Here is a 22,093-nt window from a genome sequence, read left to right on the forward strand (position 1 = left end):
TCACACAGCTAGACAGCACCGGGGTTTGAGCCTAAGTTTGACTAACTCCAAAACCTACACTTTAATCATACTGTCTCCCCAATGCTGAAGCTTGGCAGAGGGAGGAAGGAACTCCCTTCCTGCTGAGCTTCCTGACAAACTGTTAAGTGGCAGGTGAGGATACCAAGTAACCTTGAGATCTGTTGGTGAGGGACATTGGCACACAAGGATCTTCAGGTGCTTCCGATCTGCAATTCTATCTCTTTAAGACCCAGAGCTCCCATGCCAAGGCCGGTCTGTGATCCTCGGAGATTTCAGGGGTGGGGAAACTGGATTGAACGCGCTGACATACAACAAGCAAAAAAAGACCTCAGCATTTTTGCCTCGCCTCGGTGGCTCCTGCCTTTTTTTTTCTTTTTTTTTTCTTTCTCCCTCTCTCATTTATTTATTACTCTGCTACTCCCTGGCCAGGCTGCTGTGTCAACACTGATAAAAGCAAATCTCCCCACAAACAGGTGCAGCCAGAGCTGCCCCTTGGACAGCTGCCAGGGAATGTGATCGCTCAGCTGAGGTGACCTGCCCCTGCCCAACCCCCTTCTCGGGTTCCAGCCCAGGGCATGTGTCCTTGGGCAGTTAATGTCTGTGTGTTCAGAGCCTGGTATCTCCGTTGGCATCACAGACTCAAGATAGCAGATGTGGTTGGGGTGGGGTGGGCCCATGCAGGAGGGGGAGGAGGGGGGGTCCTCCAGGAGTATCTATTTATTTTCCCTTTCGGTTTCTTCTGAAATTCAGATACTACTATGTCACCAAGTTCCTCCTGCAAGTATCTGAAAATATTTCCTAGGCATATCACTGTCTGATTTTCCTAGGTAACAAATATTTTTTTCTAGGCCTACCCATTTCTGAATTCACACATACGCTTGTAATGTAATGATCCAAATGACGTGAGCTGAGTACCCCCTAGGGCTTCCTTGTGGGGGGGTCACCTAAATAAACATGTGGTGAGCCAACCCTTTCCAGAAGGCATTTTGACGCTACTAAGCCATGTGACTTTGACTCTGGTTTGTAAAAGATGCTATTTCATCTCCCCCCCCCCCCACCCTCCCGTTTCTGTGTTTGGTCCCCAAGCATCATTTCCCCACTTCCCTAGGGCACCAGCCCTTCCGGAAATGCCCCAGCTCCGCAAGCAGCCTCCACCTCCCCGGGAGGTAAGAGGGGGCACCGAGGCGGTGGCGGCACCGGGCGGGCCTGGGGCCGGCGTTGGGCGGAGGGCAGGGGCCGCAGCCGGAGCCGCCCAGCCGCCCGGCGGCCGCCAAGCAGCGCGCGGCTCCGGGAGGGGAGGAGGTTGCTATGCAAATGCGCCTCGGCCTGCGGCCCCCTTTACCCAGGGGCCCTCTGGTTGCCAAAACAGACCATTCCCCAGAACAGTCGCCTAGAAACGGGCGCTGTCTCGGCAGCCGCTCTGAAGCTGCGAGCCAGCCACGCCGCCAGGAGGAGCTGGGTCAGGGTGTTCAAGCCTCGGCACCCCCTCCCCACCCCGTCTCCACCTCAGGGAGGGGAGTGGTGGCTTGCGCCCCTCCTTGGAGCAGGGGAGGGCACTAATTGGATTGGAACACTCCAGAAACACATCAGCGGCTCCTCCCTGGGGAAAGGAGTGTGAGGGGGAGGCTTCAGACTGTCTTTGTGATGGGTCTCAGCCTCGCCCTCTCTGCAGCCTCACCCTGACATGGTCACCCCCCCACCAACCTCTGCCCTCCTCCCACCCCAGCACCTTCCTAGGTCACCACAGTCAGCTCGCGGTGGAGGGGAGGGGGCCGACAACAACCAGATAACCACCCAAACATTCCACCATGATGAGGAGGGGCTCACGATGTTAGAGCAATTCACGGAAGATACAGGGTCTGACCTGTATCTTGAGGAGTTAGGGAAGAATGCAGGTTGCCGGTGGCTCCCAGGCCCCTTCATCACCCCCCCCCAGCCCCTCCTCTTCTCTGCCTTGCCCCCTCTCAGCCGGCCTCTGCCGCCTGGCCATCCCCACGCCCTGGGAGCTGGGAGTGGGGACTTTTTCCTACCTTATTTGGCAGTAAGAGAGCTTGTCATTTAAGTGTGTGTATCTTGCCTCTTAACAATTAAACTACAGCATAAACTTCTAAAAGGCAGGACCCATATAATTCTGTGGCGGCGCACCTTGACCGTGAAGGACAAGCGTGATTGTAACAGATCCACTCGAATGTGGTGCCCGTGATCTTTATCACCTTGGGAGGCCTCTAATGTTGCCTCTGCAGCAACTGTTCTAGATTGGTCTTCAGAGACTACTTTAAACCCCACGAAACTCTGGGACTGGGGAGGGGAGGAGATTCAGTGACAGCCTGAGTGACATTAGGCCAACAGGTGGGCTACAAAGAAAGTGAGTGACTCTCCAGGACGGCATTCCCTGTGGTCCAGATGCTGCAGGCCAGGGGCAGGGCATGGGTCCAACGGGTGGGAGGACAGCTTTGTACTTGCCTACTGGGCCGGGGAGTCTCCTTCAGGATCCACAGGAGGCCTTGGGAGCCTTATGGACCCTATAAACATAAGGTCTTCCTCCAACCTTGTCTAGTAAGGCAGCATGTACATGTGTGATTTCTCCCTTTTTCTCCTTTCCGTACTCATGTATTGAGTGGCTACCATGTGCCAGGCACCGGAGATTCAGAGAATGATGAAATTGATGCCATTCTATAGTTGTAAGGAGAAAAACAATGCCTAGCGTAAGGGACGTTTGCCATGCTTTATGGTCACCAGTACCTTTGATTAACTTTCTGGTGCTTGTGGGTTTTCCCTAGATCATAAATCTCACTTCTCTGAAGTAAAGTCCAGAAATTTACTTTCCCAGACCCCTTTGCAACTAAAGTGTCGGCACATGACCCATGCTCCACCAATCAGATGCATGCACATGAGGTTTTGATTTGGAAGAGAGCAAGAGGAAGCAGACATCCTGGGGGAAGGGGGCTGGAGGAGGCATCTGGCCTTCAGAGCAACAGGAGGGATGTTCTGAGGTCCAGTATCCACCACTGTTGAAGGGGGTGAGTTGAAGCAAGTTGCAGTATTCATGCTGATGGCTGCCATGGTGGCTTGGCTAGAAAAGTACCCTGGGGTGGTTTGCGCATCACCTGGGCTAGTTCTGTGCCTCTGTGCCTCTGTGCCTATCTTCCCTTCTGGATTCTTCTGTGAGCCCCTGAAAGTTTTGTTTTATTTAAAGATTTTATTTATTTATTTGAGAGAGAGAGCGAGCACATGAGTGGAGGAAGGGGCAGAGGGAGAATGAGAATCTGGAGCAGACTCCTCAGAGTGCGGAGCCCAATGCGGGGCTCGATCCTACAATCTTGAGATCACGACCTGAGCCTAAATCAAGAGTCGGTCGTTCAACCAACTGAGCCACCCAGGCGCCTCGTGAATGTTTTTTAATAAGTTCCTTTTCTGTTAGAGTGGATTCTGTTTGCAACTAGGAACTCTGATACAGATGGATGAACGAATAGGTGGGTGGATGGATAGGTTGAAGGGCGGGTGGGTGCATAAGGGATGGATGAATGGGTGGCTGGGTGGGCAGGCACCAAAATACGGAGTGACTTTTTGGCGGAAGGGGATGGGACTATAGGTTATTTTTTCTCTTTGGTTCTCTATATTCCCTTTTCCTTCTCCTCCTTTCTTCTTCTCTGAAAGCATGTTACTTGCTTAATAGAGTTATCAGAGGGGCGCCTGGGTGGCTCAGTCAGTTAAAGCATCCACCTCTTGGGTTCGGCTCAGGTCGTGATCTCAGGGTCATAGGATTGATCCCCAGCTCAGGCTCTGCACTCAGCAGGGAGTTGGCTTGGGAATCTTCTCTCCCTCTCCCTCTGTGCGACCCCCCCCATGCTCTCTGTCTCTCTCTAAAATAAATTTAAAAAAATTATAAATTTATCAGAAACCAACATCTAGAAGAGCTCATAGCACAGGGAAGATAAAAAGCCAACCCTGAACACTTAGGGTTCCAAGCCAGTAGGAGCTCTGAGGGACCCTGACTCTGGACTTAAGTCCTGTCCACCGTCTCACTAAGCCTGCCCTGACCACCAGCCAAAAGCCTTCTCTTTCTCTCGTCCTCTGAACCCCACACCCAAGGCTGTACCCACCAATCCGAGGCATGCACTGGCTCATCCTGCTTTGTGACATTTTCCTATTGTTACCCAACAATCCTATTTTACCTTGAGCAAGGATGACACACACACTTGTGACTCATCCCATATTGTTCTGCCCTCTCCCGGCTCTGGACTTCAGTGGCTCTGACCGTCCCTCGACTGGCAAGCACCACAACTGTGTTCTGCAGCTGTTTTTCACATGTCATGCCCCATCGCCCAGCATAGACTGTCGGTTCCACGAAGGCTGGGACCACAACTTACATGATTTTTCTAAACTCCATTCCCCACAGCTTTGTGGGAAGGATTTGAAGACATGCTTATAGAAGATGAGGATTGTATGGTTTCTTTTCACCTTGATGACTTTCCATAGTAAACTTTTTTAAAAAAAGATTTTATTTAGGGGTGCCTGGGTGGCTCATTGGGTTAAATGTCTGCCTTCGGCTCAGGTTATGATCCCTCGGTCCTGGGATCAAGCCCTGCATCAGGCTCTTGGCTCGGTGGGTTACCTGCTTCTCCCTTTCCCACTCCCCTTGCTTGTGAGAGAGAGAAAGCACGAGTGAGGAGGAGGGGCAGAGGGAGAGGGAGAAGCGGGCTCCCCGCTGAGCAGGGAGCCTGATGTAGGGCTTGATCCCAGGACCCCCAAATCATGACCTGAGCCAAAGGCAGCCGCTTAACCATCTAAGCCACCTGGGCATCCCAGCTTTCCATAATAAACTTATTATTTTTAAGTAAGCTCTATGTCCAACGTGGGGCTTGAACTCATGACTTTCCTTCCTTCCTTCCTTCCTTCCTCCTTCCTTCCTTCCTTCTTTCCTTCCTTCCTTCCTTCCTCCTTCCTCCCTCCCTCCCTCCCTCCCTTCCTCAGTAAATGTCTGTGATGTGCCAGGTGTTTACAGTTTAATATCAAGAAACACATATAAATAGGCACATAAGTGAAAAAAAAAAGTGGCAGAAGAGCTTGGATAGCCAAGTGTGCAGGGGAGAGGAGTGTGATTGGTTGGGAGTGGAAAAGGCTTTTTCATAGGAATAATATCAAGTGCTTATTCTAGGACAGCTCTGTTCTCAGTATTTAACATATGCTCATGGCAAGTACTATTGTTACTTCCATTTTACAGGTGAGAAAACTAAAGTCCTGGGACGTTTAGAGTTGCTGCAGAGCTGGGACGTGCACCTGGGCCTCTGGGTTCTAACATCAATGAGCTTCAGTGCCGCACCATACTGCCTGGAGCAAATTCTGCAAAGGTGAGTAAGTGATCACCAAGCCTAGAGGCCTTCTACATAGTCCAGGGAATGGCACCCAGGCACGCAATAACAAGTGAGAACCCACTACCACAGCCTTGGATGTTAGTTCTCTTTTGTTTCTCGAAAGGTAATTTCATTGCAAGTTCAAATTGTCTCCCCTCTGGACCACTCTCTCCACTTCTGGTCTGCTTCTTATACCCCAACTGCTCTAAAGGCTTTTGGGCATCTAGAATCAACCTATCCCTCCAAGAGAAAAACACAGATACCCACATACCCTGCGGGCCTCCCCCCTACTGCCCTGTCACCCTCACCAAGCCCCTTTGCTCCCAATGACCCCCCCCACGCTACTTTCCCCTCCGATGCCATTGGATTCCCCCCCACTGTGCTCTGACCGCGAAGACAGACTTGGGAGCTGTGTCCTCCTCTGAACTGCTCCAGCATTGGGGTCCCAGCCAGCTGCTGCCTGCCCAGGGGCTGCAGGGTTATTGCAAGAAGTCTCGGTGTCTATTTGTACTCCAAATACCGTCTGCCGACTGGGTAAGTAACGTCTGGGTCTAACTGTGCTGCTGCTTTTCAGCTGTGCTGAATCCCTGGTCGTTTTTCCACTGCGAATTTCCCCGGTTGACTAAAACCCTTAATAACAGCCCCTTTCATTTGCAGGATTGCAACAATTTCCAAAGTGGGGGGAAGGAGTCCTCCTGCCCGAGCAGGTTGGAAGCCACTGAGCCCGGGCTGTGGAGGCGGCATGTCATCCCCCCTCCGCAGGGACCGAGTCATGACACCTGAGGTCAGTTTCCAGCCCCTCCCCGGACTGGTTGGGTGATCTTGGGGGCAGCCCCTTGTGACCTGGAGAGCTTTGGTTTCCTCATCCCAGAGCAGAGATGGTGAACATGATTTGGCAGGATTGTCAGGAAGATTCAATGAGATAGATCAAGGGCTTTGCAAACTGTGAAGTGTGGCACAGATGGAGGGATTGTTGTGGTCATCTAAGAAACTGACACATATTGTCAGCTTCTCCAGGGCAGGCACAGTCCCCTCAGTGACACCCCTCACCCCCATCACCTCTTGCGCTCAACACAGGTGGATGAGATGACCTCGTAAAAACACCTCTAAGCAACTGGCACAGTGGCTCAGCACACAGAAGGGGCTTAATAAATGGTAGCTGGTATGTATGCATGTGCCTCGGTTCAGATCTTCTGTTTGCCCCTTGCTGGGCTAGGGAGTGTGACCGTGGGCGAGGTTAGCGCGGACAGGCCCTCGAGTCCTTGTGTACCGCACAGCTGAGGAGACGGCTGGTTGGTGAGCTGTCTGGGTACCAGAGCCAGGCACAAACCACGCACTCCATGGGCAGCAACTCTTGTTTTACTATTATTTTAAGATTTTGCTTATTTATTAGGAGAGAGCACACACACAAACAGGGGGTGCAGCAGAGGGAGAGGGAGAAGCAGGCCCCCGCTGAGCAGGGAGCCCGACGCAGGGCTCGATCCCGTGACCCTGGGATCATGACCTGAGCCACCCAGGCACCCCATGTTTTACTATTATTTACTGAACGATGCTTTCAGAGGTGGCGTGAGGAGGTCACCGGACTGGGAAGGAGGAAGGAAATCTTAGCTCCTGGTCTTGGTTCAGAGTCAGCAAGACCTTCAAAGACAGCAAGCCGCTCAGGCCCAGCCTCTCAGGGTCAGCACAGATGAGGTAGCCATGAATATGCCTGCGCACATTCCCCCCAGCTGTGGGCTAACTCCCCAGAGCAGACCTTGTTGGGTAAAGGGGCGCACATTGAACGTGTGAATGAATATCACAGTGGTCCAACATGCATACGTTCCTGCTTGCATTCTTTCCCATCAGAGCAAAAGAGTCTGTTTCCCCATACCCTAACCCCCCTACATTCTTTTAAGTTTCAATTTTATTAATTTTTTGACTAGGTCATATTTGCAGATGGCACAAAATTTTAAAAGGTGCGAAGAGCCTTTGACTCTTGATCTTGGAGTTGTGAGTTCAAGCCCCACAGTGGGGGTAGAGATGACTTAAAAATAAAAAAATACAAACTAAAAAAGAAGGTGCAACGGGGCATGCAGAGAGAAACCTCTTCACCCTGCCCCAGCCACCCAAGTATCTTCCTCAGAAACACAAACAGCCTGTCCGGCAAGTGGAAGATGATATCTGGCTAAATAAATCTATTTAAAGAAAATTTTATGTTTAAAGATTAAAAAAAATTTATTGCTTGATTTTAGAGAGAGATCTTGGAGGGGCAGAGGAATAGGGAGAAGGAGAGAAGCAGACTACCCGCTGAGCATGGAGACTAAGGGGGGGCTGGATCCCACAATCCATGAGAGCATGACCTTAGCCGAAATCAAGAGCTGGACACTTAACTGACTGAGCCACCCAGGCACCTCTGTTTAAAAATTTATTTTATAACTGGAAGTTTGTACCTCTTAATTCCCTTCACCTGTTTTGCCCCTTCCCCCCCTACCTCCCCTCTGGCAAAACACCAGTTTGTTCTTACTATAATTTTTATATGAAAACAAACCAGAGGGCGCCTGGGTGGCTCAGTTGGTTAAGCGACTGCCTTCGGCTCAGGTCATGATCCTGGAGTCCCAGGATCGAGTCCCGCATCGGGCTCCCTGCTCAGCAGGGAGTCTGCTTCTCCCTCTGACCCTCCCCCCTCTCCTGTGCTCTCTCTCTCTCTCTCTCTCATTCTCTCTCTCAAATAAATAAATAAAATCTTAAAGAAAAAAGAAAACAAACCAGAATATATTTTGGAGTAGAATATTGCATCTGAATGAACTCTTACGATAAAACCAGAGACTTCGAAGAAATTTTATGTTCAAGGGTGGAGTCAAGGAAACCTGTTTTTGGCTCTGCCTCCTACCTTCTCATGGGGGCAGACCTTGGTGCAGCTCTGAGTTCGTCTATAAAGTGCAACCTTGACGATGTCCCTGCTCTTCTCGGTGACATTGGGGTTCCCCTGTCACCCCAGTCACCTGTGTACCATCCTTCCCTCGCACCTCTTCCCTACGACGACTGGGCCACCCCCTTGTTGCTTGACCTTCGGTACATCACCTCCACTTGGGGTGAGGTTTTCCTCACTTGCAAAAAGAGGGATTGGACCAGGTCCATTCCAGGTAAAACATTCCAGGACCAATCAACTAATTCACATTAAGGTGTAGATGACTGATAACAGCTTAATGTATTACCTCTCCTGTGGGTGGGAATATTTTAAAAGAGGCCATTTCTCATTCCCAAAGAACGAACATGCGTGGTGCAATTTCAGGCATGGTCACGGGTGGGTAGGGATGATGTGGGGAGGGGGTGCCTTTCCTGGCATTTCTCCAGGGGTCCCTGCGGGGAGGGGGCACTGCTCCAGCCAGGGGTGGTGTCAGCCCTGAGGGAGTGTGCCTGTTGGTTTCCCTCCAGAACTTACACCACACGGATTTCTCTCTGGCAGTGGGCAAGAGCAGGGTTTTGTCATACAGAAAAATGCCTCATCAGGGAAAGCCACGTGTGTGGCCCAGGAATCTACCCTGTTGCCCCGGGGGACGGGGTGCGGTGGGGCACTCAGCAGCTCGACTTACACGTTCCCAGGGCAGTTCTCATCCCGGGCAAGTGAGGAGAGCTCTGTTGGAGGCTCACCAGCTTTCTGCTGGGGCAGGTGGTCCCGCCGCACCTGGATTCAAGACATCTGCTTTTCACCCAGGGAGAATGGCTTTGCCAGATGCTGTCTGGTTTCCTTTTCTGTAGGAGGTTTGGTTTGGCTTCTGAATTTTCAGGGAGGGCATGAGAAGGGGGTGGGCTGCAGCCACCATTAGCCCATCAGAACTAAGAAAGGCATGTGACTCTTGATCTTGGGGTTGTGAGTTCAAGCCCCATGTTGGGGGTAGAGAAGGCAGGAAGGAAGGAAGGAAGGGGGAAGGAAGGAAAGAAAAGAAGGAAGGAAGGGAGGGAGGAAGGAAGGAAGGGGGTGTCAGTCTGCTCCAGGCAGGAGAGTGGTTGGGTGGGGAGGGAAACCTAGGGTGATGGTCAGTGGTCCCCACTCTGTTGGCGGTGCTAACGGGCTCAGCCCAGCCCGGGGATGGACATGTCTCACTCTCCACCGGAATCCTCACCCTCCTACCCCTTCCTCTTCTCTGGAGCAGCGCAGCTTCTGGAGACCTGTCAGTGCTTAACCCATGAGGCTCACCACGGATCACGCCGAGCCCTAGACCTTCCCTGCTCAGAGCGTGGTCTGAGACTAGTAGCATTGGCTTCCCCCCGGGAGCCTCTTGGAAATGCCGAATCTCAGGAGCCAGGGTCGGTGACTGAATCAGAATCCGGATTTCTACAAGATACCAAATTGATTACATTAATGGGCATTAATGTTTGAGGAAAATTGGTCTGATGATGCATGCCTTGCAGAGGTAGGAGGAAAGAAACAGAAGCTCCCTGGAGGGAGGCCTCCTCTGAGTGGAAGACTTGTCCACACACCTGGTTTAGTGGAGGGAAGGAACACGAAGGAAAAGGCTGAGGAAGGCACTCCAGGAAAACATGCTGAAATAGGCAGGTGCCTTTAACGTTTTTAGTTTTATTTTAATTTTATTTTTCTTGGCAATTCACTTACACAGTTGAAATTCTAAAGATGCGGAAGGGTATGTCAGACAGTTTCTTTCCCACACCTGTCTCCCAGCCACTTCCTCTCTCAAAAGCAGCCCATGTTACTAGGCGAGAGGTATAAGATATTATGCAAATAAAACTGTGAGTGTTTTTAACTCGCCAAACCCCTTTTAAAAAATTCAAATGGCAGTTCACCATATACAGTGTCTAGACCTTGCTTTTTTCTTTTAAGATTAATTTTCTTTAAAAAGATTTTGTTTAGGGGCACCTGGGTGGCTCAGTGGTTGGGTGTCTGCCTTCGGCTTGGGTCATGATCCCAGAGTCCTGGGATCGAGCCCCGAGTTGAAGGCAGATGCTTAACCGACTGAGTCACCTAGGGGCCCCCAAAGGTTTAGTTTTATTTATTTTAGAGAGAGAGAGCATGCACACACAGGGGATGGGGCAGGGGGAGAGGGAGAGAGTCTTAAGCAGACTCTATGCTGACTGTGGAGCCCACCTCGGGACTCAGTCTCACAGCCCTGAGATCAGGACCTGAGCCAAAACCAAGAGTTGGACGCTTAATCGACTACACCACCCAGGCGCCCTGAGACCTTGCTTTTTTTTTTTTTTTTCGCTTAATATATCTTGGAAATCATTCTATATCATATGTAAAGAATGCCCCAGATTGTATTTTAGCTGAATGTTAGTCCACTTTAAGAAGAGACCTTAATTTATATTGCCAGGCCCCTACCAATGGGCTTTCAGCATATGTATCTATGTATATATACGTATGTATGTATGTATGTATTTTTTATGCAGCTTAATCTTAGACTGGTAGAAACTGGAAGGTCCACCTTCCCACCCTGCTTAGGAATTTGTTCAGAGCATCCTACTGCACTTGGGAGACCCAGGTCGATGTCGCCTCCTCTGGGAAGCGCCACCTCCCTCTCCCTTCCATCACCCTTACCCAGAGCTTTGCCAGGGCTCTAATTACATGTGAGTATTTAGGCAAAGGCGTGATAACATCTGCCTTTGTATCCTCTCATCCTGTCCCATCCCAGCGCATAGTAGGTGCTCAGCCGAAGTGAACGGAATTGAATTGACCATCCCTGAGAGGAACATGCTCCAAATCCGGCTGCCCGATCCTTCTAAAGACAGAGATTCCGCTTCCTGAAACGCCCATTCTGCCTTTGAGAGGCTGTATCAAATCCTCGGATGAAGCAAAGTCTGTCTACCCGTGACTTTTCCCTCAGGTTCTAGTGCATCTTCTCAAACAACATGGAAACTGAATCCCTTTTTCAGATATTTAAGATATTCATCTTTCTCCAAGCCAAATTCTCCCAGTCCTCTGTGGGTCCTGGTTCCAGATCCTTCCCCTTCTAGCTTTTTCTTCCATACACTTTTAGCTTTGTAATGTCACCTTAAAAAAGGATTATTTGAGACAGAGAGCGAGCAAGCTGGGGGAAGGGCAGAGGGAGAAGAAGAAAGAAGCCTCAAGCTGACTCCCTGCGGACGTTGGAGCTGGACGCAGGGCTCAATCCCAGAACCCTGAGATCATGACCTGAGCCGAAATCAAGAGTCGTTCCCTGAACCGACTGAGCCACCCAGGCGCTCCACCCTTTTTTTTAAAAGTAAGCTTCACACCCCCCATGGGGCTCAAACTCACGACCCGAGATCAAGAGTCCCACGCTCCACAGACTGAGCCAGCCCGGCACCCCTGTCATATGACCCTTTTTGAAAGTGCTGTCTGACCACTACACACCAGAATGGCTCAAATTCAAACACAGGCCCTACCAAGTACTGGTGAGCATGTGGAGCAAATGGAACTCTCCAGCTGCCGGCGGAAATGGAACACCGGACAGGTACTTTGGCAAAGAGCTGGCAGGTTTTTAAAAAGTTTTTAAAAACTTCTCCCTCTATCGCCTAGCCATTCAACTGCAAGATATTTAACCCAGGATAAATGAAAGTGTTTGTGCATTTAAGGACAAGTGTTCATAGCAGCTTTATTTGTAATAGCCAAGATCTGAAGACAACCTGAATGTCCATCAGCAGTGAATGGATAAACAGACTGTGGCACATCCATGCAACAGAACACTAGTCAGCGGGGCTCCGGGGTGGCTCAGTCGGTTAAGTGTCTGCCTTCGGCTCAGGTCCTGATCTCAGGGTCCTGGGATCGAGCCCTGCATCAGGCTCCCTGCTCAGTGAGGAGCCTGCTTCTCTCTTTGCCTCTCCTTCTGCCTCTCCCCCTGCTTGTGCACGCTCTCTCCCTCTCAAATAAATAAAATCTTAAAAGAAAAACCTTAAAAAAAAGGAATACTAGGCAGCAAAACAAACAAAAAACAAACCAAACCTATTGCTATACTTAACACTGATGAATCTCAAAGTACTGATACTGAGTAAAAGAAGCCAGCTGAAAACAAACAAGAGTCCATGCTGGGTGATCTCATTTGTACAACATTGTAAACAATGCAAACGAATCGATAGTGACCAGAAACACCTTAGCAGTTGCTGGGGCACTGTGGAGGCAGGACAGAGCAGGAGAAGCACAAAGGGCACAAGGTAACTGTGGGATGATGGTTTTACAGGTTATACATATGGCAAAACTTCTCAAATTATAGACTTTAAGCACATGGAGTTTATTGTAGGTCAACGGTAGCACAAGAAAGCTCTTTAGAGAGCCTGCTATCTGGAACTGGCCACATCCTCTTGATGTCACTGGCTCGTGGGGTGCACAGGAGGGTAGTTAGCTCCTTGAATGTGGTCACTACACTCATTGGTGGAGCCCGAGGTTATGTGATCTCTTTTAAGAGTTCTTTTTTTTAATGTTTTATTTATTTATTCATGAGAGTCAGAGAGAGAGAGAGAGAGAGAGGGGCAGAGGCAGAGAGAGAAGCAGGCTCCCCGCCTAGCAGGGAGCCCGATGCGGGACTCGATCCCAGCACCCTGGGATCATGACCTGAGCCGAAGGCAGAGGCCCAACCATCTGAGCCACCCAGGCGCCCCTCTTTTAAGAGTTCTATCACTGTCCTTTAAGTTCAGCAGAAATGCCAAGATTTTGATGTCATGAATGTTCAACAAGGCAGGTCTCCTCTAGCTTTACTGTGAATTGTATCAAGGTCACTTACCCCTTTCATGTTCATTTTGTTGGTGTAATCAAGTAGGAGATGGCATGGTGTGGTGGAAAGAGTATGAACTTTGGGGTCAGATTCCTTTGACTGAAAGCTCAGGGTGGGTAAATTACTTAGCGCCGGGTGCCTGGGTGGCTCAGTTGGTTAAGCGGCTGCCTTCGGCTCAGGTCATGATCCTGGAGTCCCGGGATCGAGGCCCGCATCGGGCTCCCTGCTTGGCAGGGAGTCTGCTTCTCCCTCTGACCCTCTTCCCTCTCGTGCTCTCTCTCTCTCATTCTCACTCTCTCAAATAAAGAAATAAAATCTTAAAAAAATAAAATAAATTACTTAGCGTCTTTGAGTCTCGATTTCCTCATCTGTAAAGTGGGTCACTATTTTTTTCTTTTTAAGATTTTATTTATGGCGCACCTGGGTGGCTTAGTCAGTAAGCGTCTGCCTTCAGCTCAAGTCATGATCCCGGGGTCCTGGGATCGAGCCCCACATCGGGCTCCCTGCTCAGTGGGGAGCCTGCTTCTCCCTCTTCTACCAGCTTGTGCTCTCTCTTGCTATTTCTGTTGCTATCTCTCAAATAAATAAAATCTTTTTTAAAAAATTTCTTTATTTTAGAGAAAGCACAAGCGGGGGGAGGGGCAGAGGGAGAGGGAGAAGCAGACTCCCCGCTGAGCAAGGAGCCAGATGCAGGACCCCAAGATCATGACCAGAGCTGAAGTCAGAAGCTCAACCAGCTGAATCACCCAGGAGCCCCAGTGGGTCCCTATTTCTGATCTCATAAATATGTGACAATTAAATGATACATAAAGGAACTTAGCACAGTGCTTGGTCCATTGAAGTACTCAATGAAGAGAAGCTAATTTTATAGCTGCATCACTCCTTCCTGTCACAATATTTTGAAATCTTTGTTCTGTGTATGCCAGACCTCTCATCTTATAACATGCTCTCTGTATTTGGTTAGCAGACCTACACACCTTTTTTGGAATTTCTTTTTTTTTTTTTAAGTTTTATTTAAGTAATCTCTACACCCAACGTGGGGCTCGAACTCACGACCCTGAGATTAAGAGTCACACACCCTTCCAGTGGAGCCAGCCAGGCGCCCCGGAATTTCTAATATAAACACTGAAATGAGCCAAGTCAAAACCAATCCCATGGCACACCACCACTGAGTTTCCTCCAGATTGATCTGCATTCCTGGTGTTGAAAGCAATGAGTTGAGCCCTACATTTTTGAGCGTGACAGCTAATATGCTGGCTAATGTGGAAACAGTCAGAGAAGCGTGGCTTGAGAGTAAAAGTAGAGCACCAGCTGTGGAAAATAGAAAGGCAATTCCTCAAAAATTAGACAGAGAATTACCATATGATCCAACAGTCCCATTCCTGGGTATATACCCCAAAGAATTGAAGGCAGGGAGTCAAGCACGTCATTGCACACCCATGTTCGTAGCGACATTATTCACAATAGCCAAAAGGTTGGGAGCCGCCCGTGTCTTTGACGGATGAATGGATAAAGAAAGTGTGGTCTATGCATACAACGGGATATTCTTCATCCTTAAACATGAAGTTCTGACACTTGCTACAACATGGATGGGACTCGAAGACACGATGTTGAGTGACATAAGCCTGACACAAAAGGACAAATATATGATTCTGGTTAGAGGAGGTATGTGGTTGGTGGTGATGGTTGCACAACCATGTGTGTGTACTTCATGCCACTGACATGTACACCGGGAAATGGTTACAATGGTAAATTTTGTGTTGTGTATATTTTACCGTAATTAACCAACAAATAGAGCAGCAGGCTGTTCAGTGGTGGGAAGGGCTTGGCCGGCCGGACAGCTGAGTCAGGATGAGCTGGAGAGTAGGTTGGCCCCGTCAGAACCCAGAGGAGATGGGAGAGGAGGCTCAGCATGCCCTGGTGAGCCTTGAAATTTAGGCTGAGAAAGTGGGATTTGAGATCCTCACTGAGTCACTGCTTGGGGTTCAGCCTTTGTCTCCTGTTTGGAATGAACAATTTCCTGGGGGTGGGGAAACCCAGAAACTTGATAGCTGGCTTATTAAGTGAGGATAGGTTTGCTCGTTAGCCTTTAGCTGTGGGTCGATGGTCAGAGTGAGGACAAGTGGTGCAGTGCCCTGCATGGGTAAGGCTTGAGGAGGAAGGTTGGAGGGGCCCCGCATTGTCCTAGGATTCTTACAACTCTGAGCTCATGATTTCTCCATTCACTGTGTGAAGTGTTCTGTGCCTCAGTTTCCTCATCTGTAAACTGGATAATAATGTCCTTGTGGAACAGGGATAAAATAAAAAAGGGACATGCTAAGTATTTGACACTTTTCTATTCTATCTCCCCTGTCAAGGAGGGAGGCTGACCTATTGGGATGCTGTTTCAGGTGAGGTAGGCAGGGCAAAGCCCAGAGTAGGTGAAATTTCTTTAAATAAAAAGGTGGGGAGGCCTGGCTGGCTCCATCAGTAGAGCATGCAACTCTTGCTCTTGGGATCGTGAGTTCAAGCCCCACCTTGGGCTTAGAGCTAAGAAAGAAAGAGGAAGGAAGGAAGGAAGGAAGGAAGGAAGGAAGGGAGGGAGGGAGGGAGGGAGGAAGGAAGGGAGGAAAAGAGAGAGGAAGAGAGAAAGAAAGAAGGAAGGAAAGAGAGATGCCTGGGTGGCTCAGTCGTTAAGCGTCTGCCTTCAACTCAGATCATGATCCCAGGGTCCTGGGATTGAGCCCCATGTCAGGCTCTCTGCTCAGCAGGGAGTCTGCTTGACCCTCTGCCTCTCCCTTCTGCTCATGCTCACTCTCTCTCTCAAGTAAATAAATAAAATCTTAAAAAAAAAAAAAGAAGAAGAAGAAGAAAGGAAGAGAAAGATGAAGTAGGAGGGAGGTAAGCAGGCCATCAGAACCATACCTGGTTTGCGGGTGTGGGAGGAGAGGGCCAGGGCAGCGGGCTGAACAGTGGGACTAGAGAAGCTAAGTCCCTCTGGTGATGTACTTTCCCCCTTGTGCCTCCTTGGGAGGTTTTCCAAGAAGACCTACTGTGTTACACTCCAAGCTGTGTTAGAATCATGAACTTTGGAATGCTGTCATAGATCTTGAGGTGACCCAATGCGTCTGGGCTCTATTTGCAAAATGTCAGTCTCATTGTAGGGGCTCGACAAATGCTCCCAGTTATTATTCTGGAAGAAGACAGACCTGGCAGCTGGGTATCTCTGAAGAGCAGACAGAACGCTTTCCTGAGATACCAGGACTCTGGGCTAGGTTAAAGGAGTATCAGACCCTCAACCTGTCTCTTGCTATAGAGCTGCACTGTCCACTATGGTGGCCATTAATCACATATAATATTTACATTTAAATTAAAGACATTTTTAATTAAAATTTTTAAATTAAAACAGCAGGGGGGAGGGGGGCAGAGGGAAAGGGAGAGAAAATCTTTTTTTTTTTTTAAAGGTTTTATTTATTTGAGAGAGAGAGTGTGAGAACAAGCAGAGGGAGGGAGAGGGGCAAGCAGACTGTACACTGAGTGCAAAGCCCGACATGGGGCTCAATCCCAGGACCCTGAGATCATGACCCGAGCTGAAATCAAGAGTCAGAGGCTAACCCACTCAGACCCCCAGGTGCCCCAAGAGAGACAGAATCTTAAGCAGACTCTGTGCTGAGCACTGAGGGCAGAGCCCCACAGGGGGCTTGATCTCACGACCCTGAGATCATGATCTGAACCAAAACCAAGAGTTGGTCGCTTAACCGACTATGCACCTAGGCGCCCCTAAAAAAATTTTTTTTTAAAGATTTTATTTATTGGGCGCCTGGGTGGCTCAGTTGGTTAAGCGACTGCCTTCGGCTCAGGTCATGATCCTGGAGTCCCGGGACTGAGTCCCGCATCGGGCTCCCTGCTCAGCAAGGAGTCTGCTTCTCCCTCTGCCCCTCCCCCCTCTTGTGCTCTCTCTCTCTCTCGCTCTCATTTTCTCTCTCTCAAATAAATAAATAAAATCTTTAAAAAGGAGTTAAAAAAAAGAAAAGATTTTATTTATTTAAGAGAGAGAGAGGGCGCAAGTGGGGGGAGGGGCAGAAGGAGAGAGAAAATCCTAAGCTGACTCAGTGCCCAGAGCGGAGCCTGATGTGGGCCTAGATCCCAGGACTCTTGAGATCATGACCTGAGCCGAAACCAAGAGTCAGACGTTCAATTGACTGAACCACCCAGGTGCCCCCACCACCAAATATTTTTTTTAATTAAAAATTCAGTTCCTGGTACACCTGGGTGGTTCAGTCAGTTGAACGTCTGACTCTTGGTTTCTGCTCAGGTCATGAACTCAGGGGCCTGGGATCAAGTCCCTCATCAGGCTCTGCATTCAGCAGGAAGTCTGCTTGATATTCTCTCCCTCTTCCTCTGCCCCTCTCCCAATTCCCTCTCTCTCTCTCAAATAAATAAATAAATTAAAAAAAAATTAAATTCCTAACTTGTACTTAGCCACACATTGAATGCTGCTTCAATAGCTAGTGGCTATCGAATGGGACAACAGAGGTATAGAATATATCGCTCAGCACAGACTCTTCTATTGGGCAGCGTGCTCTTGGAAGAGGGGGTGGAAGCTCAAGTGGGTCAGTTTGTTTGTTTATACTCTGACTTGTTCCTGAAAGGATCAGAGGTTGCTGAGGACAGCCTGAGGCCATCAGACCAGAGTCCTCTGGCTGGAGATGGGAAGGTTGGCATATGGGCTGACCCTGGTCACAGTCACGAGTGGTGCAGCAGACAGAAGCCAGGCCCCGGTGGAGCAAAGCTCCGACCTCGGGGGCCCAGTTAGGAAGTGGGAGGGAAAGCGGAGGTGGGCATGCTGTGGCAGTGAGTGTCAAAGGGCAAGGCCTTGAGCAGTCAGATATTGAGCAATGAGCAAGCTACATGAAAGAAGGTACAGGAAAGCAGCTCATGCCTCTCAGCAATATATGCTTATCTGGCCTGTTTAATCAAGGAGTCCCCTGTGCCCTTCTGTTCTCAGATACAAACTCTAAATTCCAGCTAATCAGATGCAATTAAAGAATATTGTTGGATGGGTGCAAGTTCTGACTTGCCGTACCTGTGGGTAGGATGCCAGGCCTGGATCTGGGCTCACCCCCCTCCCAGCTGGGGTGTTTGAGCAGCCTCACTGGAGGCAGCGGGGCTGGGAAACGTCCTCCTGGTGGGTGATGTAAGTGGAGAGGCTCTCACCCAAGGGAGCCAGGCCCTGAGTGCTTGCCTGCAGTACTTTCAAAGCAAAGACACACTCTGGGGATGGGTTCTTTTTGAGGGCACATTGGATTTTTTTTTTTTTAACTGTTTACTAAATTTGACTTTTGTGTTGAACTTGCTTCTTGGGGTTAAAGACATGCCAAACATATATTAAGATGATGTTAAATTTTGTCGGGAAGTTCAAAAACATCACAGGGTGGGGTGAGGTGCTAAGGGGAGCAGCTTCTTAATTTGAGAGAATATATTTCCATCATCTATATTTTTACTTTTATTTTGAGGTATAAGGGACTTACGGCAAAGCGCAGTCAACTTTAATGTTTCATGTACAGCTGGTGAATTCCTACATATGCATATGCTGTGTAATCTCCACCCAGATCAGGGTACAGTACATTTCCGGCACACTAAAAGGTTCCCTCATGCTCCCTCCTAGTCTGTTCCCCTCCCCAGAGGTAATTGCAATTCTGATTTCTACCGCTGTCAGTTTGCTTTGCCTGTTCTTGAACTTCCTGTGTATGGGATCATACCGTATCTGTGTTCTGTGTCTGGCTCCTTTTACTTGTAAGCCCGTGATGTTTTTTGGGGGGAAATTTCATAAAAACAGACCTACAATCCTTGACCTAAAACCATTGGGGCCAGATAGGTTTCTGAATCCAGAATTTTTTTTTTAAAGGTTTTTTTTTTTTTATTTATTTGAGAGAGAGAGAGCACAAGAGCAGGGTGGGGGGCAGAGGGAGAAGCAGACTCTCCGATGAGCAGAGAGCCCAATGTGGGATTCGATCCCGGGACTCCGGGATCATGACCTAAGCCAAAGGCAGACGCTTAACCGACTGAGCCACCCAGGTGCCCCAAGAATTCAGAATTTTTCATAGTTTAGAGAGGTGCCATGATGGGTTCACTACACTGTGTGCTGGAAAACAGCCCCGGCAGGGTGTGGGATAGCGCCCAGTAAACACAGAAACAGTGCTGAGCGAAGTCCACAAATGTTCCCACACTAAGTGGTGGAAATAAAGGCTGTAAATAGCCTCACATTAGTTGAGGTCCGTTTTGCTGCCAAATGAGTTCACATCAGGTCAGGCTTTGTAGTAAAATGCCTTATGATAAAAAATGGCTTTATCGTAGTTTGCGGCAGTTTGGGAATTTTGAAACTGAGAGTAAGGGATGGCGGCCCTGTTAGTTCCTGACAAGCCATCGGCTCCGGGGGAGGCAAACTTATTGGGGAGCATGAGATTCTAGTGCTGATAGAAGATGTCAGAAAGCAGCAGCCTCCACTGGAGTGTGTTCAAGCTGGGTCTGCCAGGACCAGCTCTCTCAGTCGGGCCACTCAGGCGATCCGCACATGAACTTCTGACACTAAAGGCGGATCTTTGCCATGGGCTTGTGCACTTGGGCGTTCTTCTGGGAGCCCTACCTTTGCTTAGATTTTCAAAAGAGATCTGCTACACAAATAAGGTTAAGAGCCCAGTTGGAGAGTGCCCTTGAGGATCCAAGTAGTGCTTACTCAGAGCCCCTCAGCTGTGGTCCGGGATTTCTAAGGGACAAGAGTCTGATGACAGACTCTCGGTGACTGTCGGGGCAGGGGGCAAGAAGGGGCAAACACGGCAGAGGTTTAAGGGTGGAGAAGGAGCAGCAAGAGGAGAAGGACCTAAAGATGGGTAAGTCCTGATCCTCACCTGTTGGGGCCTGTGGGGGGGGCCATATTCCTCCTCTCTGATGAGCTCCCTGTTCATGTCTGCCCCCCCTCCCCCTCTCCACCAGAGAAACATACACCAGGAGTGGCCTCGCCATGCAGACCTCAGGCTTCAAACCTTTTGGACTCTATCCCCCCACTTCCCATCAACACACCGAAGCCCCGTGTCCCATGTCAATAAAGCCCAAGGTAAAGGAAGGAAGGCATTCTTTGCTGAAAGCAGCTTGCAGGGGTCAAGGTGATGTGTTAATCAAAGGCATGGAGTGGGGTCGCTGGGGCCTAGTTCCCCTCCATCACTTAGTTGTGTGACCTTGGACAAGTCTCCTGCCCAGAGTCTTCGTCTCCGCATCTGTGGAATAAACAACTCCCTACCTCACAGAGTGTTATGAGGACCAAGTGAAATAATATGGAGGAAGATGTCAATGGCAAGGCTTACAGGCATCTGGACTGTGCTTCTGACGTGCCCACTGTACGCCCAAACACCGGAAGTAGCCGCTTCATTCCACCTGTGAGGCACCCAGGGATGCTCTAGGGCTTCGTAGCCTTATGGGTGACCCAGTAAAAGGCTCTCTGCATCCCAAATATGGTTTTACTCTGTGGTTGCAACAGCTCTTTGGAAAAGAGTAGTTGTTCGCAGATGTTTGTTACAGTGTTACTTATAATAGTCCAAGAAAAAGATTTTTCACTGTAATCCCCAAGGCCCAGTGAGTGCTCAAGAAATTCGTTAAGTTCAAAACTTGCAGACCCCCCTCCTCATGTTCTCCAATGCCCCCTTCTGTGGTAGAGGGGTAAACCCCTTTGCTGTCCTGAGAGAGCTGAGGAAGGAATTCCACAGGGACCCCGGAACCTGAGAGTTAAAGATGATCTTTCATGTGGGCAACAGTCCTACTTCTTGGAATGTTCCTGTATGACGAGGGGGGAGCCCGAAGATGGTCATCGCAGAATTATTTGGAATAGCAATACGTCGAAAACAACCAAAATGCCCACCCACTGAGGGAGGCAGTGGATACATGCAATTGGCTTCAATGCAGCCAGGTGAATAATGTTACAAAACAGCATTTCCTACATGATGTTCTGCAGACAAGAGCCTCAAGAGGATCCCTCAAGGGATTTCATAGTGAAATATGCTTAGGAAATGCCAGTCTCCTCTTGATGATTCAGAATGCACATTAGTAAATTAAAGGCTCTGAGAAATCCTCCAGGAAGGAAGCCCATTTACAGTTGGCGTAAGTCAGTACATCCCAAACAGGTGGGGAAGGACTCTCCTATTAATAGCAAAATGGCTCTGGGGTTCTGTGGGACCAGTTGGGGAAGAGCAGAGTGAAAAATACAGGTTCTGAGAGTCTCTGCAGCATGCTGACACAACCTAGGTACATAGTTGTATTTGAAAAAAGTCCAGCTCCCCAGAACTTTAATGGTGGTTGGGGCGGTGGAATGATAGGTGATTTTTATCTTTTTTGGGGGGGTGGTTCATCTTTTAGCTTATTTGGGGTTTATGAAACTGCCTTTCATTACTGTGTATAACTTTCATAATTGGTGGAAAAAAAGAAGAAAGAAAAAAGCAAAAAGGAAGAAAGAAGAGAGAAAAACTTGCCGAGGATCCTGGGACGGCGGAAGGCGCGTCCCCGGCCCTGCGGCACCTAGAGTCGCCGGGCCTCCAGCTCCAGGAGAGGCCAGGCCCTTATTTAGGCAGGAGACATCCCAAGCTCGCATTCCAGTGGGAATCCTTCCCAGCGCATTCCTCTTCCAGCGCGGCCGCCGCGTCCAGCTGCAGCCCGGCTCCTCCCTCCCAGGGCCTCCCTCTGCTTTGGTAGCCGCCACCGGCCCAGGCCAGGCCGCACATCTGGACCTCGTTAGGGGCCGCCGCACCAAAGCCGGCACATCTGGCCGCCTCTCGGCGAAGCTCGCGGCAGGGCAGCGGAGGGGAAGGGGCACGTCAGGACAGGGCCGCCCGGCGCGCTCCGAGGCATCTGGAAGTGGGAAGCTGGTGGGCGGCTGGCCGCAGACTGCACTGCCAGCCAGGCTGGTCCTGGCTCCGCAAGCCGGCAGAGCAGCGCCCTCCCTGGCGAGGGAGACCCAGGCCCCCTGACGCCTCCCAGGCTGGCGGGGGTGGGGGTGGGGTGGCCCAGAGG

The 22,093-nt window shown here is 49.7% G+C and overlaps 1 long non-coding RNA gene across 6 annotated transcripts; it reads left to right on the plus strand.

Annotated features, from left to right (window-relative positions):
* Positions 1-1,103: 1,103 nt before the first annotated feature.
* LOC141371174 (uncharacterized) lies at positions 1,104-20,680 on the plus strand. 6 transcript variants are annotated; one of them, XR_012375924.1, is made up of 5 exons: positions 1,104-1,187; positions 2,852-3,041; positions 5,246-5,372; positions 6,033-6,159; positions 6,453-6,544. It is a non-coding gene; the product is annotated as an uncharacterized lncRNA (long non-coding RNA). The 6 variants fall into 6 exon arrangements; XR_012375926.1 differs by lacking the exon at positions 2,852-3,041 and adding an exon at positions 5,776-5,909; XR_012375925.1 differs by lacking the exons at positions 2,852-3,041; positions 6,453-6,544 and adding an exon at positions 20,030-20,680.
* Positions 20,681-22,093: the final 1,413 nt, after the last annotated feature.

The sequence above is a fragment of the Callorhinus ursinus genome, unplaced genomic scaffold (genome assembly GCF_003265705.2).
Source record: "Callorhinus ursinus isolate GAN/ISIS: 27379988/994484 unplaced genomic scaffold, GSC_fseal_2.0 scaffold59, whole genome shotgun sequence".
In the NCBI taxonomy this organism is placed as follows: Eukaryota; Metazoa; Chordata; class Mammalia; order Carnivora; family Otariidae; genus Callorhinus; species Callorhinus ursinus.